Genomic DNA, 14085 nt, shown 5'->3' with positions numbered 1-14085 from the left:
TAGTGTTTTCAAGGCGTTCAATCCAGTCTATATCTATTACTTCTTTTCAAGTAATCCAAATCGAGCATGGTTTTCTCTTGGAGATTGTTTGTTGTGCATAACATGTGATTGAAACTGAAACCTACTATTCTTGTCTATGTTCTATCTCTGTATTAAATAACTTAAGTTTGGAATCACCAATAAAATTTGCACTAGTATTCTAATTCACATGAGCTAAAGCAATGTTTGTTGACTTGAGTCACTTCTCAGTGAGATCTGTCCAGGTAAGCTTAGAGCTTAAAGAAGCTCATTGTAGAGCATGACAACTTCAGGCTATTGTAAGGGTTTCTTTTTTAGTAGACATACTTTCTTGTAAATGTTTCTTTCACGCAGACATACTTTTCTTAGTAGTTATTCATAATACTAATTATGGTTGTGCTCTTCTGTATAGCTCATACTGCTTTTGACTGATGCGTATATATATTTTCTCATATCCAAATCATTCAGCTGGTGCGTTCTGGCCAATTCTTGTGCTAGCCACTACTATTGCTTTGGTCACAAGTCAAGTTATGATTTTAGAAAAATTTTAATGTATCAAAAAGTTAATGGCTTTTTGTTTCTTCCCCGGGCTTAAAGTCATACACACCTCAAATCAGTTTATGGGCCAAGTCTACATTCCAATCATAAACTGGTTCCTGATGATTCTTTGCATCATTATAGATGCCACCTTCAAGGGCACAAATGAGATAGGAAATGCATATGGTAAGTCTTATACAAAGACATGAATTTGATTTATTAGTACTAAGTTCTAACAATAGTTAGCATTTACAAGCATACATAATTTATAACACCATTACAAAGTAATATCTCATCCAATAAGTAAATTTCATGGAAAACAACTAGTAGAACCTTGAAATGAACATCACTGTTTAGTACAAATGTGCTGACACAGAGACATGTTGCAGGAATTTCTGAGGTGGGAGTAATGATGGTGACCACAGTGTTAGTGACTACTGCCATGCTTCTAAAATGGAAAACCAACCTATTCTTGGCACTTTGTTTCCTAGTTTTCTTTCTAACCATTGAGCTAACTTATTTTGTAGTTGTATTAATGAAAGTGAGTGATGGTAGTTCGCTCCCATTAGTTTTAGCCTCTTCCCTCCTTTTTTTAATGTACATCTTGAACTTTGGAAGTGTCCTAAAGTATCAAAGTGAAGTTAGGATGAAAATATCAATGGATTTGATGCTAGAGTTTGGTTCAAATCTTAGCACAGTAAGAGTTTCTGAAATTTGGTTGGTCTATAATGAACGCTTTCATGGAGTTCCAACAATATTTGGGAATTTTGTAACAAGTCTCCCAGCTATTCATTCCACCATAATATTTATATTATCAAGAATGTTCTAGTTCCTATTGTGATAGAAAGTGACCGCTTTCTATTCAGATGAGTTTGTCCAAGAATCTACCACATGTTTCAATGTATCGTAAGGCATGCTTACAAAGATGTCCGAAAAGAGAATCATCAAGCCTTCTAACAACTACTTATTGAAAGTCTTGAAAAGTTTCTCTTTAGCGAGGCTAAATATTTTTCATTGGAGAGTGATGATCAGTATACTTCAGAATCAGAGAATGAAACAAAGGAACCTAAACTACTAGGAGAAATAAGCTGCAGCCCCAATTCCCTAGAGACACCCCTAATGGGAAATTACAGGGGTTGAAGGAATTTCTTTGCTCCTCTAGAGTCACTACCAGAAGCTAGTACCTCATCAGGGTTTCCCACAAGTGTTGTGCCTATGGATGATCAAAGTCTTGAGTATGAGCTTTCATCCATGCATAAAGCCAATGAATTAGAAGTTGTATATCTCTTGGGTCATGGAGATATTAGAGCTAGAAAGTATTCATGGTTTACCAAGAAATTGGTTATTAATTACTTCTATAGTTTTTTGAGGAAAAATTGCAGAGCAGGCATTGCAACACTACTTGTTCCTCACACTAATCTTCTACAGGTTCGCATAACTCACATGGTGTGAGATCTTGAAGCTACAGAGGTGCAGAATTTAAGCTTGCCCAAAAGGATCAACAAAAGAATGCTTATGCATTGGACATGATGAGAGAAATGGGAGAATCTGGTGACAGAAAACACATTGAAATATAACATTGAACTGCACATTGGATTTGCATCTGCTGCTCCATAAATCATATCTAACTGTATTTGATAGGAAATCATAAAGATTTTGACTTTAGGATATGGCAGTTGAGGGGAATGCAACATTTGCTACTTTTCATATAGTGATGTTCAATTTAATTTCCTTTAGTATCTACCATCAGGCTGATGCCCTAGTTCTCCACATTTGATGATGATGCAAATGCTAGCCTGAACAACTGAAATCTATCCATACTTAAGGCTTTCTTTGGTTAAGGTTTCATGCTAGATGTCGAAAGCGAAAGTGATATCAATTTATTTATGTTTAGAAATTCAAGTTTTAAGCCTTCTAGTATACTTATTTCTTTGAACATTTCTTAATTGATGAAATATAGAATATATCTTTGGACAAAGGAATTTTTATGTCTCAATACTAACAAAAGTTTTGTCAGGAAGCAATCAAATGGACAGAATATAAATTGCTCTATGTAATGCATTATTAGGACTTCTATGGGCATAATGGAGGTGTCCACAAAAGATATTCTCATGCATTTTCAGATGTTAGCTGTACACAGAATGGGTTTGAGGTGAAAATTTGCATGGGCATAGATCACAAAATTGTGCTCCATTTCCAACCTTACTTCACATTTTATCACTTCAACCAAATTTATAGAAATGTTAAAGCTAAAATCCAATATAATGTCAAAATAATGTAAACAAATTACGAGATATTCTGGTTAGCCAGATGTTAGGTGTACACAGAATGAGTTTGAGGTGAAAAGTTGCATAGGCTTAGACAACAAAATTGTGCTCCATTTCCAACCTGTTATGCAAGTAAATAATTATTTATTAACAAGGTTACTTCACATTTTATTATTTCAACCAAATTTGCAGAAATGTTAAGTTGAAATCCAATATAATGTCAAAACAATGTGAACAAATTACGAGATATTCTGGTTAGTACCATACAAAACCCAACAAATGCCTAACACAATTTGTCATCTAATACTTGCTTATTTAAGTCACGTTAACGTAATGATGGTGCATTAAGTTATTAATAAGCACTTTAGTGAGTGGAATATACTAAATTTATTTAACCTCCCTCTCTCATCTGTCATGTATGTATTGTAACTTTTGAAATATTTAATAATATATGAAATACGTCTTTCAAATTTTCATGTAGCATTTGAAGATTGTATGGTTTCGTTGTTGTTTTTGGTTGAAACATCATTTTGTTAATCTTGATTCTATGTTGTACCCTGTAAAAACATGGAATGGACAATCTCTAAGACACACAATTATGAAGGATCTGTAAAATAATCTAAACACATAAATAACAATGGAGTATAATTTTCTTTATGTATTCAACTATGTCAACACTCAAGGAAAGATAATATGCATTTGTTCTGCATAAGGAAATCGTACTCCATATCTTGTAAAAGTAAACTAAGTTTCTAGCTACAAGTTGTAAGATGCATGCTTATATAGTTGTGTATGTGCATTTCAAAATCTTTGGTTTAGTTATTTGTGTCTAATATTTGCTTAAAATGTGACCATGCAATGGACATTCGACCTTTTTTATTTCACATGGCAAGAATACTTTTATGGTGCAGCGTTTGACATGTTTGGTGGTAAGTTCTCTCATTTATTTCTTTTTATTTTCTTTCATTTTCTGCATGTTAAAGAGGAACTTATTTATCTTTTTTTAATACTTTAATTGAACATTTCACTAAAATATCAATATTTTTATAAAAAGTTGTTATGAAATGTATAAAGTCCTACCTCAAGCATGAATTTGCAAATCTCAATGTTTTCTAATTTTGTTGTGGGGAATCATTAGAGGAAGTGTTTAAGTGGGGCCATTGTATTTAGTGTTTTTGTAAACTTCTCCATGTGCTGTAAAGGAAGTTTTATAGTCCCATTATATTGCAAATAGTGATAAGAGTTTTAATAGATAATTTAATTAAAAAAACAGATCATATCACATTATTAGTATTTAAATGAATATCTATTGGTTGTAGATCGAAGACCTTGGATTCATCTTCCAACCCTGGACTATCCAAAGAATGGAGCTTCTCGTCTTTAGCATGACTCTCGATTGGTGGATGCTATTAGTTACATAGTTTCTAGAGGAAAACTATTGAATTATTTGAAAGGTGGAAAGGCATGTGCAATGCATTGGCAACACAGTGGGAATGTTTGAAGTGATTAAACAATATTTCATGTGTAAATTGTAGCCCAATCAATATATAGTTGGAAACTCATATTGTAATACTTGGCATTTCATATAATAAAATTTGTGGTTCAAATATTTATTTACGATTGTATTTGATATTTTTTGTGTTGTTATCAACTTATGAAGTTGCATGATTCGCGTGTTTTCATATTAGATGAGCATGAATATTGTAAGGTATTTTTTAATATAGTCGCAAAATCATATCAATGCATGTATGTTGATTAAAAATGAATATAAATAAAATAAATATAAAACTACTAAATTAGTAGTTTATATTAATTAATAAAAAATACAAATAAAATGAATACACAACCACTAAATTAATTGTTTATAATGATTATTAATGAAAGTGAATGAAATGAATATAAACTACTAAATCAGTCATTTATATAATGAATTTGAAACTACCAAAATAAGATAAGTGACTACGGCAAATGATAAATTTGTGATTACAAATGACAACTAAATTTTTCATATATATGACTATTAGTAGTTAATTTACAGTATCTTATAACATGATTGAAATTTAGTCATATTTCTTTGGTCATTGATTGGTTTCAAACAATGATTAAAAATTGCATATATATGACTATTAGTAGCTAATTTACAGTATCTTATAACATGATCAACATTTTGGTCATATTTCTTTGGTCATTAATTGGTTTTCAGTGATTATATAGTAATATATTGTGTTTTACATTTACTCCTTAATTATGGAAATTAATGATTAAATCAATGACTAAATTAATGACCAAATTTATGACTAAATATACTACTAGACAATAAAATTGATACAACCAATTAGTGACAAAGCTAAAAATGACTAAAAATTGGTCGCGTTATAAGATACTGTAAATTAGCTACTATTGGTCACTAACTGAAAATTGGTTGTTTATATGCAAATTTTAGTCATTTCTTTAGTAATTAATTAGCCATTTTGTACTAGTGGACAGAGCATCCAACATTGTGGTTTGGAATGCTAGGATCTTGTCCATTCTAGACAGGTATCGCATCAAGGACTTCACCTTGAAAATAATAGTGATCCCAGTTGACCCAACTGAAAATGAGAAGTACGAGGAGGCAATGGCCAGGGAAAAGTGCATCATCCTTGATGTGGTCAAGGATCATGTGGTATCGCATATTGTTGAGAAGAATACAAAAATGAGATGTGGGAGGGCCTAAAGAAATTGTACTAGCATACTTCCATGCAGAGGAAGATGTTACTTGAGAATCAACTGTGTTCATAACAAATGCAGAAGGGAGAGTAGATAGATGTCTTCCTCGGTCGATTGAAGGAGATCCGTGACCAACTAACTTCCATAGGGGCCACGCCAAATGAGGAATTGATGGTGAGGACCACATTGAATGCAATCTCAGAGGATTGGGAGGTATTTATCCAGAGCATACTAGACAAGACGAGCCTTTCAAATTGGGAGGAACTGTGGGCGGCTCTTCGTCAAGAAGAGATCAGACGGATGACCAAGGTGGGAAGTAGCGGTAAAGAGGTCAGAATCAAGAAGGAGGAAGAATAGGATGCGACTCTAGCATCTGTGGGAAAGTAGTTGAAGTGGAAGAAGAAGGACCTCTCCAAGGTCAAGTGCTTCCATTGTGGGGAACTAGGTCATTTTGTCAACCAGATTCTGAGGAAGAAGAGCAAGGGAGAGGCTTCCAAGAGCAAGGCAGTGCCAACAAGGGTCCAAAAAGAAGTGGAGGAGGATGATGATTGTGCCATGAGTGCTCATGTGCCACTTGAGAAGATGTGAGGATACATCGAGCTGTAGTCAGCTAGACTACAGGCGATGAGGAGTAGGATCCTTAAGGTACCCAATCTCTTGGATTGTACCTTGCTATGGGATCCCTGAAGAGGAGTAGCAGGACTGGTGGATGTAGGTAGAGACAGATGCAGATGGAGCGATAGAGAGTGCTACTGTGCAGGAGTCTGTAGTAGTGGAAGGCTAGCAGGCTACAACAGTGTGAGAGGCACGGGAGTGTTTCACTAGTGCAGGATGGCACAGAGAGGTGTGCAATGATGCGAGATGCAGGGAGTTGTAGTAATGCAAAGGTCAGTAGAGGGAGAAATTTTTAGCGATAGAGAGAGCTTCATCATCGGGAGTGTCTCTAGCCTGATAGGGATGTCAGAAGTTGGGTGGGTCAGTTACTTACTTCTCAGCAACTGAGTTGTAGTGCAGTAGCACGATGCAGCATGAGGAGAAGGGGAGGCGGTGCAGATGTACTGCTGGGAGGATGGACCAGCGACATCAGAGATGCAGCAAGAGCTGCTATACAGATGTATAAGTGGCAGTGGTAAGGCCATGGGCAGCAGTACACGATGCAGCAGGAGCTTCCGTACGGATGCAACAGTGGAAGTGGCAGGGCCATGGGAAACAGTATAGGATGCAACACTGCAGAGGATGTTGGGTGGGGAGGCCTAGCATTATCACAGGGACTAATGCTATATGATTAGGGTGATACTCAGTGCGGAGTATTTCTAAAGCACAATCCTTGCTAATCGGAATTGTTGATTTGGGGTAGCATCAGATGTGCTCTAGCCATGAAAATTGGTGGAAGTGGTAAGGCACATGAGATCTCCAAGACCCAGGAATGGTTTGGACAGATTATACCATGTTTGGAAGATATTAAAATAATTAATATTTTTTAATGGAGTTCCTAAGTCTAAACTTAGGAAAAATAAAATATTAATGGGTATTAATATAAAACTGGGTTAGAAGGGTCCAAAATCCATGGATTAAGCCATGTCTAATCTTAGTTGTTGATTAAATATTTAATCTCGGTCGTTGATGGACCAACAATAAAAGTATAAGAGGAGCCTTGAGGTTCAGTTGGAGAACACACCAGAGTGATTAGTCATTCTGTTCTCTAGAGCGAGGTTTGCTAAGAGTGATAGAATTAGTGATCAACAATGAGGGGTAGTGAATACATAGTAGAGAGGCAGAGTTTCTACCAGAGAGACATCATAGAGACCGGAGAGGTTGACGCAGAGGCAGTTGGAGGCTATGAAGAGGCAACCAGGAGTTGCGCAGAGCGAGGAGAGGTGACCGTGTGAGACACAGAGGGTCTAGGGTCTAACGCAGAAGCTCTAGAAGCTGACGCAGTCCCTATCAGAGTGATGCAAAGTAGTTGAAGATGTAATTGTTGGTGTGGGATTGTTCATCTGATGATGTATCAGCTAGAATATCTGTCTCCAAGGAGAGGTACTACTTCCGAGGGAATTCTCTGTTGGGTGAGCCATTTTTGGCACCCTGGTTGTATTCTAAAATCTACATAAGAATAAAACCCTATGAATAGTTGCACCGGTTTTCCCACATTGGGTTTTTCTATGGACATTAGTCCAAAAATAACGGTGTCAATTGTGTGCTTGTTTACTTTTAGTTGATGATACGTAGATGTTGATACTGTACTTGTGTTTAGTTTCAGTATTTACATGGTAAATAACTTGTTATAAGTAATTGAAAAATCAGGAATAAATAAACCAGATAGTACAGGAAGAATTTCGAACGGGTTAAACTTAGAAATTCCAACATATTGATTTGCTTCTTTTCAACTAAATATACTCTAAGAATACAAAAGTGAAAATTCAGTAGAGTATGCTTCAATCTCTAAGAAAGTCAAGATCTTGTTCCAATTATTTCATCAAAACGTTCACAAAAGTACAAAAGTGCAAGCCTTTACAAAGTGTTTTTGATAAAATTTTGGACCTCTCTCTAAATGCATGAGAGACATTTAAGTAGTACAATATATGTATAAAAAATAGATTATTAAATAAAAAGCTAAGGAGGTTTTAAAAAACATTCCTTAGAATAAGTAAAATAAAATTAAAACAGAAATAAAAATGCTGACAAACTTCTTCAAATTGAATGCTCATATTTAGCCATTCTGTCCTTAAGTTTGCAGATGTCTATCATTAGTTTCACCTAGGGTGGCTGGCCAAATCTAGATCTTAATTGTCCTATGAATATATCAACAAAGAGAGGTAGCACAATATTTTGTGTGGAATTTGTCAGACAACGCAGAGCCATCCAATTACTATGTGGTTTTACTAGAAACTACCACTAGGTTTCCCAGTCAAGCTTAGATAGTTGTTTGATTGCCTCTACATTTGTTTGGGTAGTCTCTTTCCACTGTTTTTCTAACTGTTTGATGTTTGGGAGAGATTTTGGCCCCCATTATTTAATAATATTGGCAGTGTGGAGGTTTTCATTGACAACCTCAATGATATTGTTTGTTGTACTAGTTGCTCTTGTTGCTGCCCTTTTTACTTGCTTTAACTGTATGTCCTAATTTGCGAATAAAATATCTTTGTGGGACTCCTTGATCTTTGCAAGATTGGCCTTTTTACCTTCTTGAGATTCTTACTAAGAAATAAACTTTGAAATCCTCTTATTTATCTCTTCATATTCTAATCTTTGATCTACCACTTGATTGGTTAATTTATCACTTGTTTCACAATAGGGATTGATTAATGAGATTTTTTGGCAGACTATTTAATGTTGTTGTGACAACAGAGAGTTTAGTTTGAGTGTCGCTTTAATGAATTCTTTTTTTGAGGGTGTACTTTGAGTTTATTCATTACATAATGCATTTGATGAATCGATGAGTCCTTCTCTATGATGTTTGTCTGATGTTGTAATATAATTTTCTCAAAATCATTTTGAAGTCATGCCATTCGTATTTGTGCTTGCCTAGTGGTGCTTTGTCTCTCTTGTTCAAGTTTTTGTTCTAACAACTAGACTCTTTCTTCTTTTTCTTTAAGAAAAAGTCAAACTTCAGCTTCCTTATCAATTGTCGTAGTTGCATAGGAACCTGCAAATTGTGATAGCTTTGTAATATTTTTTTATGGATCAATGGGGGTATCTTTCCATATTAACTCCATTAATTCACTTCCAAGAGTTGTTGTTTTTGATACATCTAATTTCCTTTTCTTCCTTTGCCTCTTTACTATAGCATTATGTGTTAGGCTATAGAATATGTCTAGTGGGGTATTTCCTCAACCTTTAAAACAATTTCTGAAGTTGGGTGTGCGAGGATGATTTCTATATCTTGGGTAGTTATAACTCCTTGTATTATTGTTTTTGGGTTTATAACATGTTGAGTATGTTGTGGATTCTAAAATCCAAATGTCCCTTTAAGACTAGACTCTGCTTAGAGATTTTTATTAAATTTCTCCCATTCTTGATCCAGATCAATGACTATGATATTTTCTATTTGAACCTGTGTGGAGCCAGCCTCCATATGCTCCTCCGTTGAGGCATTTCCGGCCATTTCTTCATTATTTTTCTTTGTGTCCTGTTTAGGGTTTTCCTCGGGGCTTCCTTCCTTATTCTCTGATTGGTGTTCAGAGTCTTCTAAACCTAGAACTGACTTCTCTCGAGATTCCTCATCAGAATTGTTCTTGTAACTTTCCTCCAGGCTTACGCTAGGAGTAAGTTCTCTTATTTCTTGAATCTATATTAGGTTTAAAGGGACCTTTTCCAATCTTTTATTTCTATATATGTGGAAGCGGTTGAGGTCAGTTTTGTCCGATTTTATTCATGCCAAATGCAAAACTTGTGAATATGTCTCGGCTTTCTCAAAGACATCATCAAACTCATCATCCTCATGAATAAATTGTCTGATTTTGACCAAGGCAAAGAAATTCTTGGTAACCTTGCTAGGGTCATACTGTCTGCCTAGCATGGTAGCCAGATTTAGAGATGTGATGTTCAATATCTCTATTGTCGCATGCCCGTTATCATGTAATGCGAAAGTACCACATTGTAATGGGAAGGTCACCAAGATGGATTTTTTTTGTTCTTTAAGGGTTTTGGTTATACCATCCCCCACTGTTTGATAAGCAATCTCTCTTGCCAACAATTTATCAAGAACATAATATGGAAGAACATGTGGCGCTGTAATACTCCCAAAAAATCTAATATAAGTAAATAATTCCTCACCAAACCATCTTGCCACTGACAACTGACAAGATGTCTGTCTTTGCTTCTTCTGATAGCCTGGGGGTTTTCTTATAAAAAATGCTCTGGTAAATTGGAAATATAACACCATGACAAATTTTATAAAAATGGGAGCTAAACTACGATTCTCACAAAACTTTATGATAAACATGGATGGGAGTGGGATCCTTTAAAGTCCATTTCAAGCCCATGTTTTTAAAATGTGAACAAAAACATATAGCATCCATGACATAAGAAGTCATGTAAAAGGGAGGGATAACCCGAGTGGAGATAATTCTATTGCTCTTGTAGTCTCTAATGACCATAGCCAAATTATCTGACAAATTATTACTCCATTTCGTGATTATAACATTAACAATTGCATCAATCAATGGAACCCATTCAATAGAAAACTTGGTGGTACCAAATTTTCCAAATAACGTACACAACATTGCAGTTGCAAAATTATGTGGGGTTGAAAAATGTGCAATTGGGTACATACTAGTTTTCTCCCACCCAAACTTGTTGGAGCCAAACCTCCAATTTTTCATAACGTCCATTGGATCTTCATTTTCTTTGGAAAATTTCTTAATAAAGGGTTTATCATAGATCTTCTATGGCTCTAGCAGATGGTACAATTGGCATAAATTTTCTGGTTTGAATGACCCCATGACTTCATGCATAGAATTTCTAAATGTTCTATATGAAATATCCACATTATCAATTTTCCATCTTACCATATTCGTGTATGGTAAGATTTTTGGCCTTGCAACTGTCTTGTGCAAGAAATAACACGCTGCTTCGAAATAGAAAGAATAGGAACTTTCCTCAGCATTTGTTGTTGCTTTGGCTTCCAGGACCTTTAGGTTTTCTTCCTCCAATAAATCATACATTGCCTCCCATGTTGTAGTCCTGCCATCCTTATTGCATGTGGTATCAGAGAAGAGTGGAAGCATGTTTGGATCCTCAGACATTGTAGCTTCTACAATCATTTTTCCTTTTTTAACCATTTTTGGGAGTGATGTCTTTGATGGGCTCCAGTATTGCAGCAATGATGTTGCAACTCCTAGGACTCCCTTCTTTACTTTTTCAACCCGATAGTTCGTAACAAACTTGGAAGCGATGATGTTGTATGCACTAGTACTAGCTCTTACTGCAGGCTGTCACTTGATCAGCTGGAAAAAGTTCTCTAGGAGCTCCAGCCAACTTCTATGAGTTCTCAAAAGAAACTTTTAATCGTGATGGAAGAAAGCTAATCTCAAAAGGGCTATTCTACTTGTAGAAAGAAGATGAAAGCCGAAAGGAAACGCAAACCCTTGTTTTACCCATTAACCATACCTTTGCAAGAAAAAGAGAGGAAACTACTGAAATGGATGCCATGGACTATTGTCAATATGAAATGCATGTACTTAATCTATTTCTAAAATAAAGTGTGGAAGAGCTATCTTTTTGTATTTTTGAGCAATTTTATGCAAAGTTATTATGGTTGTGTTTTAGCTTATTTGACTGTGCAGATGTTTGGTGGCGAAAGGAGTTGGGATTGGTTGTTGCAGATGATGGGGAAGGTGTGGAGAGGACCTAAGGAGTCCCTAGCACCTTTTTGGAGAATTCCATGGCAATCAGATCTCAAAAAATTGATCGCCTGAACTTCTACAGGAAGTCTGCAGGGGATCTACAGGAAGTTCTACAGCAGTAGGCTGAAAGTGATTTTTGAAGGTTTGAAGGAGGAAAAATGGTGGGAAAGTGGAAATGAAGGATGGATAGAGATGTTAAGGGGTCTAGGACCTTGTAAATGAATCTTAGGAGTGAAGAAGATGGTTGGAGTTGTTCAAAGGTGAAGGAAGAGATTTTTCACAAAAACGTAGAAATTAGCGCTATTTGGGAAAGTGTGGCAAATGAGTGAAGAAAACCTTGAGAAAGAGACTAGAACAGGTTGCATGATGGAGGAAGGATAGGTTGGAGTGTCTTACAGGTGCTCTGCACACTTCTATTCAAAACTGACCCAAGCAAAAACTATGAAAACAGAGTTTTATTTATTTTTGACCTAATTCTGACCTAGAAAACAAAAAAGTGTTGAACAGAACTTGATGGACAAGAAGTTATGCAAGAAACCTATGGAAACTGAGCAAGAACATATCTAAGCATGAAAATGTAATTGGAATCAACTTTTCCATCTCGAAATCTAACACTAGAAATTGCATTGGAAAGCAAAAACAGTGTTTTTGTGGCAGCAAGAGTGCCTTGGTCTCAATTCATGGTCCCAAGGAGGGAGAAAGGAGATCAAGGACTGCTTGGTAGTATTTTTTTGGATATTTTCTATTACTAAACTATCAATTCAACATGAAGCAAAAACAACTATCTTAATCATCAAAAACAACCTAAGTAACAAAGCAAGATTTAACCTAAATAACAGAAATTATTCTATGAATGCAAAGAAAAAAACATATACAAATACAAGAAGGAGGTACTGGGCACTTGGGTTGGGCCCAACCCCAAGAGCTACAGCCCCCTTAGAAATATTAGTTCTGGTTCAAGGCTGAATTCATCTTCATTGATTAGAAAATAATAGTCATGTCACAAAACTGTTTACAGAAAGAGCTCGAAAATGAGCTGAATGCAGAGCTGCACTAAAGTGTGAAAATAAATTGTTCAATAGCTAACCTACTGAGGCCCGAGGCCTTATTATTTATACAAGTTGAGGACCCCAACGGTCCTTGTAAACTTTAGGAACTCGACTGCCAAAACTTGCAGATAACAACCACTTCACTAGACCTGCTTAACTGCCCCTTGAAATCCTCTTTGGTGGGTTGTGGATCTCCAAGCTGTTGGTGGAGAACTCAAGGAAGGGGTCATTTAATGTAGGAGACACCCATCCTATAAATCCTCAGCCTTTTTTCTTCGAATTGGCTGCCAATCTTCTTCACAAATGCCTGATCTTGGTCCAAAAATGTCCAAAAATCTGCAATAAGCACATATTAGACTTTGTGGTAAAACGACTATCCCCATTCACTCAATTAACATAAAAATATTCAAAAGCATGCATAAAAACTATGGAGAATGGTGGGTTAAATAAGAATAATAGGTAAAATGAGCCCATAAAGTTACCCATTTCTGGGGTTCATCATCACCCCCCTGCTGAATGGGTTGCTCATCCTCTGAGCAACTAATCCAGCTCTTCATCCTTGACGGCCTTAACTACTTCCTTGAAATCCCATGCTTTTGAGGTAATGTCCTCTTCTCTATCATGAAACCCTACCTTTCTTTCTACTTCCTCCCATTGCCTGTGTTCTTCTTCTTCCTTAACCCCTTCCAGTAGTCCTATGAGTAGTGGAGGACTGAACTTTAGGCCAATCTAGTTGGCCTTCAGGTTTTGCATTGACTGTTTATAAAGGGGCACTCTTGTCAAAGCCTCTCTCATTCTGGTTGGGGAGTGATACTCCTTGATCTTCAAGCTATAGGATAGTGTATTCCATCTCCTCATACAAGCATGAAGACAATCATCACCAAATAGTCTTTCCATGTCCTCAAAATGGGCGATGGCTTGCGCTTGCCTTTCGACATAATCTGGGAGAACTTGAGGGTTGTTGGCAAGGTGTTGATGAGCATGTACTAGGGCTGAGGGGTCTTCTGGTTCTACCTTGATTAGTAGGGGCTCATTCAGTTCTTTGGCCATGATTTGTTGAACTTCACTACCCTTTTTTCCTCATGGCTCATCCAGGAAGCCATAGCCATGAGTTGTAAATCTCCAATGCAGCATTGGGGTCCAAAAATTTCATTAGGG

General features: G+C 36.3%; 1 pseudogene; it reads left to right on the top strand.

The window, feature by feature from the left end:
• Nucleotides 1-449: 449 nt before the first annotated feature.
• Nucleotides 450-1695, top strand: LOC149194429 (putative potassium transporter 12 pseudogene; annotated as a pseudogene).
• The last annotated feature ends 12390 nt before the right edge of the window (nucleotides 1696-14085 follow it).

This window comes from Pinus tabuliformis, chromosome 2_2 (assembly GCF_031772625.1).
Source record: "Pinus tabuliformis cultivar Carrire ecotype Pingquan chromosome 2_2, CPIR1, whole genome shotgun sequence".
Classification (NCBI taxonomy): Eukaryota; Viridiplantae; Streptophyta; class Pinopsida; order Pinales; family Pinaceae; genus Pinus; species Pinus tabuliformis.
Note: the sequence above shows the minus strand (reverse complement) of the source record. Positions and strands in the feature narration are given on the sequence as shown.